The sequence below is a fragment of the Lepidochelys kempii genome, chromosome 5 (genome assembly GCF_965140285.1).
Source record: "Lepidochelys kempii isolate rLepKem1 chromosome 5, rLepKem1.hap1, whole genome shotgun sequence".
Lineage (NCBI taxonomy): Eukaryota > Metazoa > Chordata > Testudines > Cheloniidae > Lepidochelys > Lepidochelys kempii.
Window position 1 is genome coordinate 135,741,128 of NC_136384.1, and position 18,184 is coordinate 135,759,311.

Genomic DNA, 18,184 nt, shown 5'->3' on the forward strand with positions numbered 1-18,184 from the left:
TACATTCCATTCAGCACAGCTTATTTTCTCAGCCATTTAAACAAAACAGAATCTAACACATATCTAGCTAGATTACTTACTAAGTTCTAAGACTCCATTCCTTTTCTGTTCCTGGCAAAAGCATCACACAGACAGAGAGAGCCTTTGTTTCTCCCCACTCCAGTTTTGAAAGTATCTTGTCTCCTCATTGGTCATTTTGGTCAGGTACCAACGAAGTTATCCTACCTTCTTAACCCTTTACAGGTGAAAGGGTTTTTCCTCTGGCCAGGAGGGATTTTAGAGGTGTTTACCCTTCCCTTTATATTTATGACATGTGTATTCCTGGTTTTGTGTCTTTTTGTAACTTAAGGATTTGCCTAGAGGGATTCTCTATGTTTTGAATCTGACTATCGGTAAATTATCTTCCTTTCTGATCTTACAGAGTTGTTCTCTTATCTTTTTTGTTCTTGTAATAAAGTTCTGTTTTTTAAGAATCTGACTGGGTTTTTTGGGTGTTAAAAATCCAAGGCTGGTCTGTGCTCATCTTGTCTATTCTCAAGCCTCCCCAGGAAAGGGGGTGTAAAGGCTTGGGGGGGGGGGATACTTTCTTTGCATTTTGTCAAACCGGCTGTGAAATTGTTCTTAAAATGAACATGTGCTGGGTCATCATCTGAGACTGCTGTAACATGAACTATATGGCAGAATGCAGGTAAAACAGAACAGGAGACAGACAATTCTCCCCCAAGGAGTTCAGTCACAAATTTAATTAATGCATTATTTTTTTAACAAGCATCATTAGCATGGAAGCATGTCCTCTGGAATGGTGGCCAAAGCATGAAGGGGCATATGAATGTTTAGCACATCTGGCACGTAAATACCTCGCAACGCCGGTTACAAAAGTGCCAGGCGAACACCTGTTCTCACTTTCAGGTGACATTGTAATTAAGAAGCAGGCAGCAGTATTTCCCATAAATGTAAACAAACTTGTTTGTCTGAGTAATTGGCTGAACAAGATGTAGGACTGAGTGGACTTGTAGGCTGTAAAGTTTTACACTGTTTTGTTTTTGAGTGCAGTTATGTAACAAAAAAATCTACATTTGTAAATTAAGCTTTTACAATAAAGAGATTGCACCACAGTACCTGTATGAGGTGAATTGAATAATACTATTTCTTTTATCATTTTATAATGCAAATACAGTAACTCCCCACTTAACGTCCTCTCGCTTAACGTTGTTTCGATCTTACGTCCCTGCTCCATTACAGAATATGCTCTTTAAAGTTGTGCAATGCTCCCCTATAACATCCACTGCTTTGTCCACGGCTGGCAGCCCCCTACGTGCCTGCTTTGTCCACGGCTGGCAGCCCCCTACGTGCCCCCTCTTGCTCCCCCCAGCCTCCTGAATGCTGCAAGGAGGCAGGGGAGGGAGGTGGGAGGCTGCGCACCCTGTCCTCACTCCTCCCCCCAGCCTCGTGAATGCCACAAGACAGTTGATTGCCGCGGGCAGGAGCGGGGGGAGCAGGGGGAAGGTGCTGATCCATGGGGTCCGCCGGTGGGCGAAAGGAACTGGCAGGGGGGCATAGGGGAGTTGATAGGGGGGCTGCCAGCCTGTTTAATACCTGTATTAAATTGCTTGTTTAAAATGCGTATAACGCCTTTTGTCTGGCAAAAAAAAATTTCCCTGGAACCTGACCCCCCCTTCCCCCCATCTACATTAATTCTTATGGGGAAATTGGATTCGCTTAACATCATTTCGCTTAAAGTCACATTTTTCAGGAACATAACTACAGCATTAAGTGAGGAGTTTCTGTATTTGTAATAAAAATAATAATATAAAGTGAGCACTGTACACTTTGTATTCTGTGTTGTCATAGAAACCAATATATTTGAAAATGTAGAAAAACATCCAAAAATATTTAATAAATTTCAGTTTGTATTCTATTGTTTAACAGTGCTATTAAGCACGATTAATGTTTGTTTAGTTAATCGCGTGAATTAACTGCGATTAATCAAGAGGCCTAGGTATAAGGTTTACAGCCTAAGTAGCTGTAGTTACTTAGTAAGTTAGGATAAGTGAGTAAACTAAAGTGACTATAAGTCACAAGATGGCATTAGAAGTGTTGCAAATGGCTGACAGGTAACCACAAGAAGACAGTTTGTACCAGTTTTTGGAGGGGAATATTAGCAGATGTTTAATTGCAAGTAACTATGGTAATCCAATTGATGTATATGTTAACGATCTTAACCTAATGAATACACTAATCTAGAGGATAAGGACACCCCAACAGTATGAGGGTGAGGAAGTTAAGATATGGTAAGGAGGGAAGAGCAATGCATACATCTGCATGAGGGACATCGAGGCCTATAAAACATCTGGTCTCTAGTACAGCCTTTGGAGTTCTTCACTGGCAATGCTGTAGCCAGCCTAGGATCTGACTCAATCTCTAGAGCTCCCCAAGGATAGTGCGAGGACAGATGTGTAATGGTGTGGGTTGCTCTCACAGAGTTGTGTTACCTCACTTTACTTGTTTGGATTGTTTGATTTATTGGCCTGATCACTGTAAAAATAAAACTTTTAGTTACTTCCCTGAGCGTGACTGTTGTTGTGGCTGTGTCCCCCCGGGCTCCCTCAGCAGTAATTCTGATAACACTGGCCTTGATCTTAGGACAAGAGGCTACCAAATTACAGACTGTTAATTGGGGAAACCAAATTAATACCTTAATCAATAGATCAGGCAGCACGGGAATTGTGATCATACCTGTTATGGACTGGAGTGTAGGGGGTCTGACCTAGTGGGCAGAGCAGGCATCCAGGGTGGGGAATGAAAGCAAGGGTCAGCACCGGAGTCTCCTGCCAGTTACCGGAGCCAGGCGTCAAGCCAGAGACAGAGTCAGAACTAGGACTCGCAACACATGACTGGAGGCGAGGGGTAAGGGCAGGAACTGGAGGAGAGGCAAGGATCAAGCACAGAGTAGGAGCATGGTGGGAACAGGAGCAAAGGAGGGGGTGAGGCAGAAACCAGGAGTGAAGCAGGAACAGGGTTGGGTGTGGGAGGCAGGTGCAAGCAGGGTCTGATGCAGCCACCACAGGAAACCACCGTGTTGCTCAGATAAACTTCCTGTGCCTCCTTCTGGCTTGGTTGCAAAAGGTAAGAGAGGCTTCTGGCACACCTGCAAGCTCTATTTGACCGTTAGGGCTAACCCAGGCTAAGTGGCTGGGGATCTCCTGCTTATGCCTAGAAATACCTTGCATCCCACCCCAGAATTCCAGCAGCACAGAGATCCTTAATTCCTTTGGTCTGCAGTTTTTATCCCCTTCCTGCCATGTGCTCATACTCAGTGGATGAGAGGGGTCCTCTTGCATGACTCATGTTCGGGGAGGTGAGCGGAACAACAATAAGAGTCTTTAGTCCTTTTGCTGATGGTTTCTCACTCCAGATGGAGGGAGTTTCCGGTTGTAAGCCGCACCCCTAGCCTGTCTGGTATCGATGGCTCTCCGCTTTCGGAAGGGGCGTAACAATTTTTGCAGAAGAGCACTCTTCACGCTCATTAATGTCCCTCTCCTGCATGGCAATTCAGATAGTCACAGGCGCTCACATGACACCCACTCCAATATTACATGACCACATGGAACACAGGTATTAGAAGTGAGATTAATTCATGCAGCAACTCCCAACTCTCAATAGAGCCTATCACGAAACGCTCGATAATACCTGTTTTATCAATATGAACCCACGAGTGAGCCAGGCAGATTCCGGCTCTGCACCTGTCAGTGTCCAGCTGAGACAGGGGGACCTTGGCATGAGCTGGCACCTAGCCTGCTGGCGCCACAGGTCTATCCAAGGCCACACAAGGAGCCTGTGGTAGAACCAGGAACTGAATCCAATCTCCTGAATCCCAGCGCAGTGCTCAAAACCATCAGCGTGCGGATGGACAGCTGCCAGCACCTTTGCTGGGTGGTACCTGCTGGCGCACATCCAGGGGCATTCCTGGAGTTGTGTTTTCTCACTCGCAGGATAATTACTTCAATTCCTCTACAACACGTTTGCTAAAAAGCATTTCTGTTCAAGTTCATGACTCATCCGTCCTCCTGCCTTGTGGAGGGGTTAAGGAAGGTTGTTTATATTAATTGAAGCCAGTTTGTTATTAAGCGGGGAAAAAAGTTTAGACCTTCTGTTTCTTGTCAGTATATCTGCACAATTGCAGGCCCAGGCAGGCCTCCCCTGGGAAAGGCAAAGCTCCTCTCCCTTGCACGAGGTCATGTATTCCTGCTGGGCTGAGGCAAGATTCTCTAGCAATTCTACCCGGCTCTGTGTTCAGAGGAGCGAGCAGCCTAGTACTGTGACAGCAGGGGAGAAGGGTGCTTGCTTTTTAGCTTCTAGTTTTATTAATTTGCACTCAGAGGCAATTTGTCACCAAGCAAAAATGTAATTAATGCTGGAGTTCCTGGGCCTGATCCCGCACTTACTGTCGTCAGCGGGAGCTTTACCAGAGAGCTCAAAGGGCGCAGGCTCCGGCCCCCCGGTGCCTTAGCAGTGTGTCCTTGTAAAATGTGCATACGCTCCTGTTGCGCGTCCACAGGTGTGGCGCATGCGGGACACAACACCTGCATTTTCTCTTGCAGGCAAAAAGCAGAAGTAAAGGCACAGATGCAGGACTTGCCTCTGCCTCTAGAGGTTGCAACGGCAATTTAGGCAACAATTATTATTTTTTAATGTGGCCCTTAGAATCAGATCCTGCGTTGGACCTAGGTTAACCCATAAAAACCACAGGTATGTTGACTGTAAGATTCTTGGGGCGGGGGCCATGGTACCATATGTGTTTGTACAGCACCTAGCACAGCAGGTGATGGATCCTGATTCAGGCCTCTAGCTGCTACTCTGACATAATTCTTTAATGCTAATGCATATAAACTGGGCAGGGGCATGCCATCGATGTATGCAACACATGCATTGCATGGCCCAGAATTAAAACATGGCTCACCTGGCAGCCTGCAGGCCAGATTGAACCCCTTGGATGATTCCTTCTGGCCCCCGAAGGCATATGCAGGATGCCATTTCGTGGAACGTCACTGAACAGGCATGCAAGCATTGAACTGAATACCTCAGGTTTTAATGGGGCCTTGCCATTATGTAAGTACAGAAGGGAGCATCTCTTTCTGCACGACTCAACAATTCAATAATTATTATTGAGACATTATGCTGCTGTACATTCTGGCAGTTGATTAGATTAAACGCACTACAGATGTTTAACCTAGTTCTTTGAGGTTTGCATTTGGATACCATGCATTTACTAAAACTCCACATGTGCAGATAAGATCAATTAGACTATAGCTGTATGGAAACATTGTTGAGTTCTTCAGGTGAGTTGATCTGCTGCATTTCTGCATGAAAGACTAAAAAGCCATGCAAGTGCGGGGCTGAATACACAAGGCATGCAAGTGCGGGGCGGAATACACAAGGCAGGCAAGTGCGGGACTGAATACACAAGCCATGCAAGTGCAAGGTGGAATACACAAGGCAGGCAAGTGCGGGGCTGAGTACACAAGGCATGCAAGTGCGGGGCTGAGTACACAAGGCAGGCAAGTGCGGGGCTGAGTACACAAGGCAGGCAAGTGCGGGGCTGAATACACAAGGCAGGCAAGTGCGGGGCTGAGTACACAAGGCAGGCAAGTGCGGGGCTGAATACACAAGGCAGGCAAGTGTGGGGCTGAATCATCCATGACAGAACAGAGCTATTTTTTATCGGCCACCTACAAAGTTGCTGCCTGCCTTACTAGCAATGTCACTGCACGCCCCTGAGGATGAAGCACTAGGCTACTAATTTGCACGGATTTGCTGTTATGCAAATTAGGGATTATTTGATGGTCCTGACATGGAATGGAGACTTTCTGGGAGATCCTTGTTTCTTCCAGTTTGTATTCCCATCAGTCTTGAGGAAGATAAGAATAGTTCTCTGAAAACGGAGGCCCTGCTCCTGCAAACACTTACACAAATGCTTCACCTTCACCTACCGTGTTCGAAGTCACTAAGGCACTCACACGAATAGCCACGTGTGTGCAGGCTCGGGGCCTTAGGGTCTGTCTACAGTGCAATAAAAGGCCACGGCACAGCTGCAGCTGATCCAGGTCACCTGACGGGGGCTCGCAGGGCTATGAAATTGTGGTATGGGTGTTTGGCTCCAACTGCAAGTGGGGCTCTGAGACCCTGCAAGGGGGGAGGGCTTCGGAGGCTGGGCTCCAGCCAGAGCCCAAACATCCACATCGGAATTGTATAGCCCTGCTGGAGCCCCACAAGGCCGAGTCAGCTGACCGGGGCTTTGAGACCCAGGGCTGCTGGGTGTTTATCACAGTGTAGACATCCCCAGAGTGATATTCTTCTACTGACAGGGTATTTGGAGGGGACTGAGCACATGCTGCTGCCACTCACTGTGCTTTTCTTCTACATTACATGATGCTAATTGTGTCTGCTCACCTCAGGATGTTGAACCTAAGGGTAGCTTACGCAGGCAAATGAGTGATGTGGCTTGGATCTCTCAATCACAGAAACAAGCAAACCCTAAGAGGGGAGATGAACATTTGTCCCAAATGGTAAGCAATTGGTCACTTTCCTTTTAGTTAGTTTGAGTTTCCAGGTAATCTTGGCGTATTAAAGAAGTATGGGCTGGATGAATGCACTATAAGGTGGGTAAAAAGTTGGCTAGATTGTCGGGCTCAACGGGTAGTGATCAATGGCTCCATGTCTAGTTGGCAGCCGGTGTCAAGTGGAGTGCCCCAAGGGTCGGTCCTGGGGCCGGTTTTGTTCAATATCTTCATAAATGATCTGGAGGATGGTGTGGATTGCACTCTCAGCAAATTTGCGGATGACACTAAACTGGGAGGAGTGGTAGATACGCTGGAGGGCAGGGATAGGATACAGAAGGACCTAGACAAATTGGAGGATTGGGCCAAAAGAAATCTGATGAGGTTCAGTAAGGATAAGTGCAGGATCCTGCAGTTAGGACGGAAGAACCCAATGCACAGCTACAGACTAGGGACCGAATGGCTAGGCAGCAGTTCTGCGGAAAAGGACCTAGGGGTTACAGTGGAGGAGAAGCTGGATATGAGTCAACAGTGTGCCCTTGTTGCCAAGAAGGCCAATGGCATTTTGGGATGTATAAGTAGGGGCATAGCGAGCAGATCGAGGGACGTGATCGTTCCCCTCTATTCGACATTGGTGAGGCCTCATCTGGAGTACTGTGTCCAGTTTTGGGCCCCAAACTACAAGAAGGATGTGGATAAATTGGAGAGAGTCCAGCGAAGGGCAACAAAAATGATTAGGGGTCTGGAACACATGACTTATGAGGAGAGGCTGAGGGAACTCGGATTGTTTAGTCTGCAGAAGAGAAGAATGAGGGGGGATTTGATAGCTGCTTTCAACTACCTGAGAGGTGGTTCCAGAGAGGATGGTTCTAGACTATTCTCAGTGGTGGAAGAGGACAGGACAAGGAGTAATGGTCTCAAGTTGCAGTGGGGGAGGTTTAGGTTGGATATTAGGAAAAACTTTTTCACTAGGAGGGTGGTGAAACACTGGAATGCGTTACCTAGGGAGGTGGTAGAATCTCCTTCCTTAGAAGTTTTTAAGGTCAGGCTTGACAAAGCCCTGGCTGGGATGATTTAATTGGGGATTGGTCCTGCTTTGAGCAGGGGGTGGGACTAGATGGCCTCCTGAGGTCCCTTCCAACCCTGATATTCTATGATTCTATGATTTTCTGTTCAGCTCAGCTCATGGAATTAGGAATTTCCTTCTGCAGGGTAGAGACACAACACGATTCTCAGGGGAGGCTGCCACAATTCCTGTGCCCCACCTCTCTGCCAGACAAGGAAAAAGGACCTGGGGAGCAACTCAGAAGTTGCCTAATAAGGATGCACTTAGCTAGCACGGAGCAGAATTTTACCCTTATTTAACAACTTAGTGAAGCAGGTCCGAGGCTGCAGGACATGTTGGCAAATAGAAATTCAGGGTATATCTCCCTATGTGCTCCAAGTGAACAGAATAATAAGAAATGCTGTCTGACTGCAGATGTGTAACCCGGGGGAAAGCTTGATTAGTTCAACTGGCATAAACCCCACCTCACTCTGTCTCGACGTGGCACAGTGCAGAGACACTGAGCACTGAGTTGATGCACACACACACTCACACAGACCCACATGGACACACACACGTTCTCTCAATACACACACCTCGACGTGCACACAAACACGCACAGCTACATGCATGTGCACACACGTGCTCTCTCTCACGCCTGTGCACATGTATGCATACACATGGCACACTCACACAAGCACACACACCAATGCACACATACACGCATGCACACTCACGTGCACACACACATGCACTCTCACACAAGCACACATACCAATGCACACATACACACATGCACACTCACACGTGCACACACGCTCATAACACATGTATGCGTGTTCTCTCACATACATTAGCGCACACACACGTACGCACACAGACACACATGCTCTCTCACACACGTGTACATACATGTGCTCTCACATGCACACAGCACACGCTCACCTATACATGCATGTGTATACACAATCCACATGCACGCACACACACACACAAACATTTTACCTTTGCTAAACTTCCTCTTGGTTCCAAGTGTTACCACTGCCGTGAACTGTCCCTTCAGACTTGTGCTGTCCCATCTGTTCAGAGCGAGGCCAGGCCCGTTGTTCCCAAAAGCCGAGTTGCCGCAGTCAGTGCTCTGGGGCAGATTCCCTGGCTGACCTGCCCCCCTTTGCGCTGCCCAGGTGCTGCAGAAACCCCCTGCACAGGCCCCTGCATGGGATTCTGCCTGCGTAGGGAAGTCCCCACCGACGTAGCTGGGCCCTACATGTCCTTCCCTGCAGCTCCTGGTGCCAGAGGCATACTGGGCATGTCATAACCGTACAGCTAAGGGCAGCCTAGACTTCCTCCTTACCTGTAAGGGTTTAAGAAGTCAAATAACCTGGTTGGCACCTGACCAAAAGGACCAATGGGGAAAGAAGATACTTTCAAATCCTGGAGGGGAGGGCTTTGTTTGTGCTCTTTGGTTGTGTGTTCTCTGGGGAAGCAGAGAAGCATCAGGTCAGAAAACTCCTTCTCCTAAAATCATACTAAAATGAGTCTCAATAGTGCAAAAAGAGTAAGTAAATAAGACAAGGTGCGTTAGATTACCTTTTGTTTTCAATTTGTGAATTTTCCCTTTGCTAGAGGGAGGTTTATCCCTGTTTTTTGTAACTTTAAAAGTTTTGCCTACAGGGGAATCCTCTGTGTTTTGAATCTGATTACCCTGTAAAGGATTACCTTCCATCCTGATTTTACAGAGGTGCTTCTTTTCCTTTTTTTTCTTCATAATAAAGTTCTGTTTTTTAAGAATCTGGTTTACCTGTTTGGTTGGTATATTATTCTCAAGCCTTCCCAGGAAGGGGGTGTAGGGCTTGGGGGGATATTTTGGGGGAATAGGAATTCCAAGTGGTCCTTTTCCTGATTCTTTGTCTAAATCACTTTCTGGTGGCAGAGTGGTAGGATCATTTTGAACCAAAAGCACAGTAGGATTTTAAAAGGACAATTTTTTTCCCCCTTTTGGCTGCTTGGAAAGCAGGGAGGTGATTTTTTTTTAAGCTGTGAGCACCTGGAGGTTTTTTTCTCTGCCTGAGTTCACTTCCTGCAGGGGAATTCACAAGTGTTTTTTTTTTTTCTTTCTAACTCTCAGGTATAGCTAGAGTTAATCACAAGAAAGCAGAAAAATGACTACCAGTGAAGCAGCGAATAAACTAGAGCTGGCTAGACTAGAAGCACAAGAGAAAGAAAATGAACATAAGAGACGGATGGAATTAAGAGAACTAGAAATAAATGCACAGGAGGCTGCCCACAAGAGAACTATGGAGGCAGAAGAAGCTGCCCACAAGAGAGCCCTGGAGTCACAAGGAAGAGAGAGGAAGCATGAACTGGAGTTAGAGATGGCAAGGCCTAAGCAAAATATACCAGACAACCCTAGCAATCCTTCTCCAGGTACCGCTTCCCATCCCAGAAAGTTCCCCACCTGCAAGGCAGGTGATGATACTGAGGCCTTCTTAGAAAACTTCAAAAGGGCCTGCCTTGGGTCCAGCATCTATACAGACCAGTACATGGTAGAGCTGAGGCCTCAGCTCAGTGGACCCTTAGCCGAGGTGGCAGCTGAAATGCCGAAGGAACACATGAATGGTTATGAACTTTTTAAAAAACAGGCCAGAATCAGAATGGGACGAACACCCAAGCCTGCCTGTCAGCGGTTCAGAGCCCTAAAGTGGAAACCAGATGTGCATCTTGCCGACACGCCTACTACACCGTGAAACATTGGGATGCCTGGATATCAGGAGCAAGCATTAAATCTCTGGAAGATCTTTCTTTCCTAATGCAAATGGAGCAGTTCTCAGAGGGTGTTCCTGAGGAAATAGAAAGGTACATCCTAGATGGAAGCCCAAAACTGTAATTGAGGTGGGGAAGATTGGAGCCAAATGGGTGGAGGTGGCAGAAAAGAAAAAAAACTGGTCACAGTTGAACCAGATATCAGAAGGGGCAACCCGAAATAAAACCCTATCACCGGGGGCCACCCAAGGCCCCACCTACATCAAAAGGAAAACCCCAGACACCTTATCGTCCCACCACACCGTTCTCCAGCAACCCACCTCGCCCCAGTGACCCGTCAGCTGGGTGATGTTTTAAATGTAATGAGCTGGGGCATTTGAAGCCCAACTGCCCCAAGAACCCCAACAGATTACAGTTCATTGCACCGGGGTCCCACCAAAGGTCCTCAGGCCCAGATGCCTCCCAGGTACTCTCAGAGCAAAGGGAAACTGTGAGTGTGGGCGGGAAGAAGGTCACCGCGTCGAGGGACACTGGAGCACAAGTGTCAGCTATCCACCAGTCCTTAGTGGACCCCGATTTCATCAATCCAGAGGCCCAAGTGATGATTCAACCCTTCATGTCAAAATCTTTAAACTTGCCTACAGTCGAGTTGCCTGTCCGGTACAAGGGCTGATCAGGAACGTGGACTTTTGCAGTCTATGGTGATTATCCCATCCCCATGCTGCTGAGGGAAGACTTGGCCAACCAGGTAAAGCTGGCCAAGAGGGTGGGAATGGTCACCCGCAGCCAGGCTAAACAAGCTTCCACACCTATCCCTGTTCCTAATCCTTCCACCAGGGCCCCGTCTGTGTTACCAGAGACCCAGATGGAGGTGGTGGAACCGGATCCCCTGCCAACGGCTGCAACGGCCGTAGTAGATCCAGTCCCAGAGACCCAGCCAGAGCCAGTCCCAAAACCGGAACTGGCGAAGCAATCAGCACCAGAGCCATTGCCAGCCCTGAGTCCAGCGCTTGCAACCCCGTCTACAGCTGCAACACCAGAGGGCACCACCGAGCCTGCCCTGGCAACAGCAGCCGATAACCCTACACAGGAGACTCAGCCGGAGCCTGAACCCCAACATAGTGTCCCAGCGGCGAGCGGTTCAGAGTCAATGGAAACAGCCCCATCACCTGCATCGCTTCCAGAGGGACCAAGCCCAAGTCCACAATCCAGTGAGGAACTGATGTCTCCAGCATCAAGGGAACAGTTCCAGGCTGAACAGGAAGCAGATGAAAGCTTCCAGAGAGCTTGGATGGCAGCATGGAGCAACCCACCACCTCTCAGCTCTTCTAACCGAAAGAGGACTTTTATACAAGGAAACTCTTTCTGGTGGGCACCAGGAAGACTGGCATCTGCAGAGACAGTTGGTAGTTCCAACTAAGTACGGGGAAAAGCTCTTGAGCTTAGCCCACGATCATCCTAGAGGCCATGCTGGGGTGAACAGGACCAAAGACCATTTGGGGAGGTTATTCCACTGGGAGGGAATGGGCAAGGACATTTCTACTTATGTCCTGTCTTGTGAGGTGTGCCAAAGAGTGGGAAAGCCCCAAGACCAGGTCAAAGCCCCTCTCCAGCCACTCCCCATCATTGATGTTCCATTTCAGCGAGTAGCTGTGGATATTCTGGGTCCTTTTCCGAAAAAGACACCCAGAGGAAAGCAGTACATACTGACTTTCATGGATTTTGCCACCCGATGGCCAGAAGCAGTAGCTCTAAGCAACACCAGGGCTAAAAGTGTGTGCTAGGCACTAACAGATATTTTTGCCAGGGTAGGTTGGCTCTCCGACATCCTTACGGATTTGGAAACTAATTTCCTGGCAGGGACCATGAAAAGCCTGTGAGAAGCTCATGGGGTGAACCCCTTGGTTGCCACCCCTTACCACCATCAAACAAATGGCTTGGTGGAGAAGTTTAATGGAACTTTGGGGGCCATGATACATAAATTTATAAATGCGCACTCCAATGATTGGGATCTAGTGTTGCAGCAGTTGCTCTTTGCCTACAGAGTTGTACCACATCCCAGTTTAGGGTTTTCACCATTTGAACTTGCATATAGCCGCGACGTTAAGGGGCCATTGCAGTTGGTGAAGCAGCAATGGGAGGGCTTTACACCTTCTCCAGGAACTAACATTCTGGACTTTGTAAACAACCTACAAAACACCCTCCGAACCTCTTTAGCCCTTGCTAAAGAAAATCTAAAAGATGCTCAAAAAGAGCAAAAAGCCTGGTATGATAAACATGCCAGAGAGCGTTCCTTCAAAGTAGGGGACCAGATCATGGTCTTGAAGGTGCTCCAGGCCCATAAAATGGAAGCGACGTGGGAAGGGCCATTCACGGTTCAGGAGCGCCTGGGAGCTGTTAATTATCTCATAGCATTCCCCACCTCAAACCTAAAGCCGAAAGTGTACCATGTTAATTCTCTAAAGCCTTTTATTCCAGAGAATTAAAGGTTTGTCAGTTTACAGCCCAGGGAGGAGACGACGCGGAGTGGCCTGAAGGTGTCTACTATGAAGGGAAAAGTGCTGGTGGCGTGGAAGAGATGAACCTCTCCATGACCCTTGGGTGTATGCAGCGACAGCAGATCCAGGAGATGTGCACTAGCTATGCGCTGATGTTCTCAGCCACCCCAGGACTTACTGAACGGGCATACCACTCCATTGACACAGGTAATGCTCACCCAATTAGAGCCCAACCTTACCGGGTGTCTCCTCAAGCTAAAACTGCTATAGAACGGGAGATCCAGGACATGCTACAGATGGGTGTAATCCGCCCCCTGGCAGTGCATGGGCATCTCCAGTGGTTCTAGTTCCCAAACCAGATGGGGAAATACGTTTTTGCGTGGACTACCGTAAGCTAAATGCTGTAACTCGCCCAGACAACTATCCAATGCCACGCACAGATGAACTATTAGAGAAACTGGGACGGGCCCAGTTCATCTCTACCTTGGACTTAACCAAGGGGTACTGGCAGGTACCGCTGGATGAATCTGCTAAGGAAAGGTCAGCCTTCACCACACATGTAGGGCTGTATGAATTTAATGGATTCCCTTTCGGGCTGTGAAATGCACCCGCCACCTTCTAGAAACTTATAGATAGGCAACTGCAGATTCTTCCAATCCTGCTAGGAGACTATCTTGACGACGTGGCCATATTTTCTGACTCATGGGCAGAATACCTGGAGCATCTCTGGAAGGTCTTCGAGTGTATACGAGAGGCAGGATTAATTGTTAAGGCTAAAAACGTATCAAATAAGCCTAAACAGAGTGACTTACCTTGGACACCAGGTGGGTCAAGGAACTATCAGCCCCCTACAGGCCAAAGTGGATGCTATCCAAAAGTGGCCCATCCCAAAGTCAAAGAAACAGGTCCAATCCTTCTTAGGCTTGGCCAGATATTACAGGCGATTTGTACTGCAATACAGTCAGATCGCTGCCCCACTGACCAACCTAACCAGAAAGAAACAGCCAAATGCAGTTCAGTGGACTGAAGAATGTCAGAAGGCCTTTAACCAGCTTAAAGCGACACTCATGTCTGACCCTGTGCTCAGGCCCCCAGACTTTGACAAACCGTTCCTAGTAACCACAGATGCATCCGAGCGTGGTGTGGGAGCAGTTTTAATGCAGGAAGGACCGGATCAAGAGTTCCATCCTGCCGTGTTTATCAGCAAAACGCTGTCTGAGAAGGAAAGCCACTGGTCAATCAGCGAAAAGGAATGCTACACCATCGTCTACGCGCTGGAAAAACTACGCCCATACGTTTGGGGACGGCATTTCCACCTGCAAACAGACCATGCTGCGCTGAAGTGGCTTCACACCGTCAAGGACAATAACAAAAAAACTTCTTTGGTGGAGTTTAGCTCGCCAAGATTTTGATTTCGACATACAACACATCTCAGGAGCTTCTAACAAGGTGGCTGATGCACTCTCCCGTGAAAGTTTCCCAGAATCCACTGGTTAAAATTGCCCTTGAAACGTGGAAATTATTGTTAGTTTTTATGTAATCAGTAGTCTATCCAGAGGTGCATGCATCTTATTAATTCTGTTTTCTCCTAGAGCTCCAGGAAGAAATCACAGCCAGTGTGGCACAGGCTGTCCAGCACCATCTGTGATTTGGGGGGTCTGTCATAACCATACAGCTAAGGGTAGCCTAGAATTCCTCCTTGCTCATAAGGGGTTAAGAAGCTCAGATAACCTGGTTGGCACCTGACCAAAAGGACCAAAGGGGAAAAAAAGATACTTTCAAATCTGGGGGGGAGGGGGAAGACATTGTTTGTGCTCTTTGGTTGTGTGTTCTCTGGGGAAGCAGAGAAGCATCAGGTCAGAAAACTTCTCCTAAAATCATACTAAAATGAGTCTCAATAGTGCAAAAAGAGTAAGTAAATAAGGCAAGATGCGTTAGATTATCTTTTGGTTTTAGCTTGTGAATTTTCCCTGTGCTAAGTGGGAGGTTTATCCCTGTTTTTTGTAACTTTAAATTTTTGCCTAGAGGGGAATCCTCTGTGTTTTGAATCTGATTACCCTGTAAAGTTACCTTCCATCCTGATTTTACAGAAGTGCTTCTTTTACTTTTTTCCCCTTTATAATAAAGTTCTGTTTTTTAAGAATCTGGTTAACCTGTTTGGTTGGTATATTATTCTCAAGCCTTCCCACGAAGGGGGTGTAGGGCTTGGGGGGATATTTTGGGGGAATAGGAATTCCAAGTGGTCCTTTCCCTAATTCTTTGTCTAAACCACTTTCTGGTGGCAGCATACCATCCAAGGACAAAGGATTTGTGCCTTGGGGATGTTTTTAACCTAAGCTGCTAGAAATAAGTTTAGGGGGGTCTTTCATGCGAGTCCTCACATCTGTACCCTAGAGTTCAGAGTGGGGAGGGAACCCTGACAGGGCAGGAGGAGGAGGCCTGGAGCGCGCTGTGCTCAGCTGTCTCCAGATGGTAGGTGGCCCCTGGCCAGCTGGAGTAAGTTAGAGCAGCCCCTGGCTCAAGCCCAGTCTGGGCAGAGAACCGGGGAGTGTAGCTGTCTGTTTGCTCTCAGCTTCTCTTTCCCACTGCTCTGGGCTGCCCAGAGCGGTTGTGTGGGGAAGGGGAGCCAGCCTGCACTCTGGGTAGGCTCAGGCAGAGCCCGTGGAGCTCCTGTGTCCTGCTCTCCCAGAGGTTTCTGAAGCCCGGTGGGAGCAGACCATGGGGCAGCCAGCTTCTTTCTGCTCCTCTAGGGCAGGGCAACAGGCAGCCCGTGGGGGCGCCAGTGAGCAGTTGCAGCAGGCCAGGGCCCACCTTTGCTCAGTGGTGCGGGGCTTTCCCCAGAGCTCCCCACCCAGGGCTGCAGGGCAGCGCGGGAGGCCCCTCCTGGCACTCCGCAGTGACAGGGCGGATGCCAGTGGGCGTGGCACCAGTTCATGGGCACATACCCAAGGGCCACAACCTTCAGCCTCCAGCGCCACCAGGGGTCCCCTTGGCAGGTTGGACCCTTTGTTTTATAACCGCAAGACTTTGGTTATAAGTCTGATCCAACCAAACCCAGCTTTCTAAAGCCCTTGGGCCAGATCCTTAGCTGGTGTAAATGGGCACAGTGCAGTTGACTTTACTGGAGTCACACTCGTGGAGCCTGGGGCCTTTTAATGCAAAACTAAGGCAATTTACAGACAGGTGCAAGTGGGGCTCACGGGAGCTGAAAAACCTTTCCAATGTTTCCAACAATCCAAAGTACCCAAAGTGAAGGCTCTCATCATCATATGTACCCAATGAACAGTCCATGGCCTGGCCTGGCATGCGGGGTCTGTCCGAAATGGCGATTCTCTTTCAGCCTGGGTTTAATTACCAACCAATCACAAACTCAGCAGAGTGGCTGAAGCAGCAGGCCCCTGGAAGGATGCTGCGGTGATGCTAAGCAGTGCCAAGGGGTTCACTCCTTCTGAGCCCGGCCTTCCTGACTTCATTAAACCCTCTTGGCCGAATTCTTCCCCTTCCTTCCACCCCTGCAGCCCTCAGTGTAACTGGCCCTAGGATTCAGACCTCCCTCGGTTTCATTCAGATTTGCGCCCCCAGAAGCCACAGGATTCACCTGCAGCCCGGCCTACTGCCCCGCATGTCAATGGGAGGATCGCCACAGGCTGCAGCCCTGACACGCCGGTGAGGGGGGTCATGAGAATGCCCGGCCGGCACAGAGACAGAGACAGACTTTCATTTCACTGCCAATTTCCGTTGACTGGAAAGTACATAATCATTTCAACCAATCATTTCGGGCCAAACGAAACGTTTTGTTCAACCCAACCCAAAACCTTTTGCTTCAATTTTGAGCATTTGAAAAGGTTGTTGACTTTTTAAAATAGAATTAAAAGAAACATTTAACTGGAGCCTTTCTGAACCAGAAACCAGAAATAGCGTCCCAAAATGTCAAACACCAAACGTTTTGATTTATTTTGTAAACATTTTTTAAATTATTTTTGACCAAAATGATTTGGCAAAACTGAGAACTTCCGGGAATACTGCCAGGCTGCCCCAGCTGGGGCGGTGGGGTTTGGTTTTGTTTGGTTGGTTGTTTTTTTTGTTTTGTTTGGTTTTTGTTTGGTTGTTTTTTTGAAAAACAAACAGTTTTGTACAAAAAGTTTGCCCCGCTCTCTAGCTAGTAGCGTACTGGGCTTCTAGCGAGAGTTTTTCCTGAGTCAGAACCATACAATTCAGATGCCACTGAGTGGCCGCGTTTCCCTATTGTAAGTGAAAAAGCATGGTACGTAGCCACCCTGTTTGCTTCCCGTCTCCTCCTGCGGCTTTGCGTTCCGCCGGGTTTGAAACCCGTCCGGCTGCCCTAGCCCACGGGAGTTCCAGCGGGGGGCGCACTTCCCGCCGGTGCTGGCATCAGCCCTAGCAGGGATGCAGTGACAGCGGTCGGGCGTGGCTCATGTCCTGAGCCGGAATTTCAGCAGCTCTCGCTCCTTGGGATCAACTGTACCGGGATTTCAAACCCCTTCCCCTTCAGCGTCCCGAACGGTATCCCACAACTCCCACGCAAATTCAACACACTCGATCCGCGATGGCTGAGTGGCCTGAATGACTATACTACAGACGGTCAGGATTTTGCTTGTATAAATATTGGGTAAATCCAGGTAAGGAACCTTCTTCTCTCTTTCGGAGGGCTGGGTTTTCTCCGACAGATTATACTATATTGTTACGTTTCTAGCAGTGAAGCATTTCAAATATGGGTACGATTTTCAAGCGTGGCGGGGACCCACTGTGATGCGCGGTAAAGGGGGCTGATTTTCAGAGCACCGCGGAGCGCTTGCTCTCTGAACTTCAGCGTCTCCGGCTGGGCAGGCAGAAAACATCATTTTCAGATAAAAATTTCCCAAACCAGAAAAGGGCTGGATCCAGCACTCGTTGCTCAGGTGAGTAATCCTTGCTCAGGGAGTTATGGTATTCATGTCAATGGGCCTACTCCAGTGAGTAAGAGTTTTGTGGGGTGGGGTCCATAATCTGCCCGCATCCCTTGTGCACTCAAATGATCACTCACTGAACTCAAGGGGCGCGTTGGGTGCAGGACACACAGTACACGTCCCTCTTAGAGCAAGAGCCTGGCGTCAGCGGGACTGCTCAGCTGAACAGAGTAACTCCGCTGCGCACCTAGGACCAGGATCAGGCCCTTAGACATCCAGCTGTGTGGGGCGGAGAGCAATTTGCTGCCAGCTCCTAAAGACTCGGGGCTGTACATAGTCGTCACAAATACTCATTGGCATTTCCAAACAGCGCGTTGCTGCCCCAGACGTTGCAAACCAGCAGGCTAGTGCTAG

At 48.5% G+C, this 18,184-nt stretch overlaps 1 protein-coding gene across 2 annotated transcripts in view; it reads left to right on the top strand.

Moving 5' to 3' along the window:
* The window catches only part of HEMGN (hemogen), a 51,454-nt gene extending 36,502 nt beyond the window's left edge, over window positions 1–14,952 (top strand). The window contains exons 5-7 of one of the 2 annotated variants that reach the window (XR_012159192.2): window positions 4,602–4,749; window positions 6,456–6,566; window positions 9,731–14,952. The gene's annotated coding sequence lies outside the window, so the exon portion shown is untranslated. The remainder of the gene's footprint in view (window positions 1–4,601; window positions 4,750–6,455; window positions 6,567–9,730) is intronic. The other variant, XR_012159191.2, reaches the window with a different exon arrangement.
* Window positions 14,953–18,184: the final 3,232 nt, after the last annotated feature.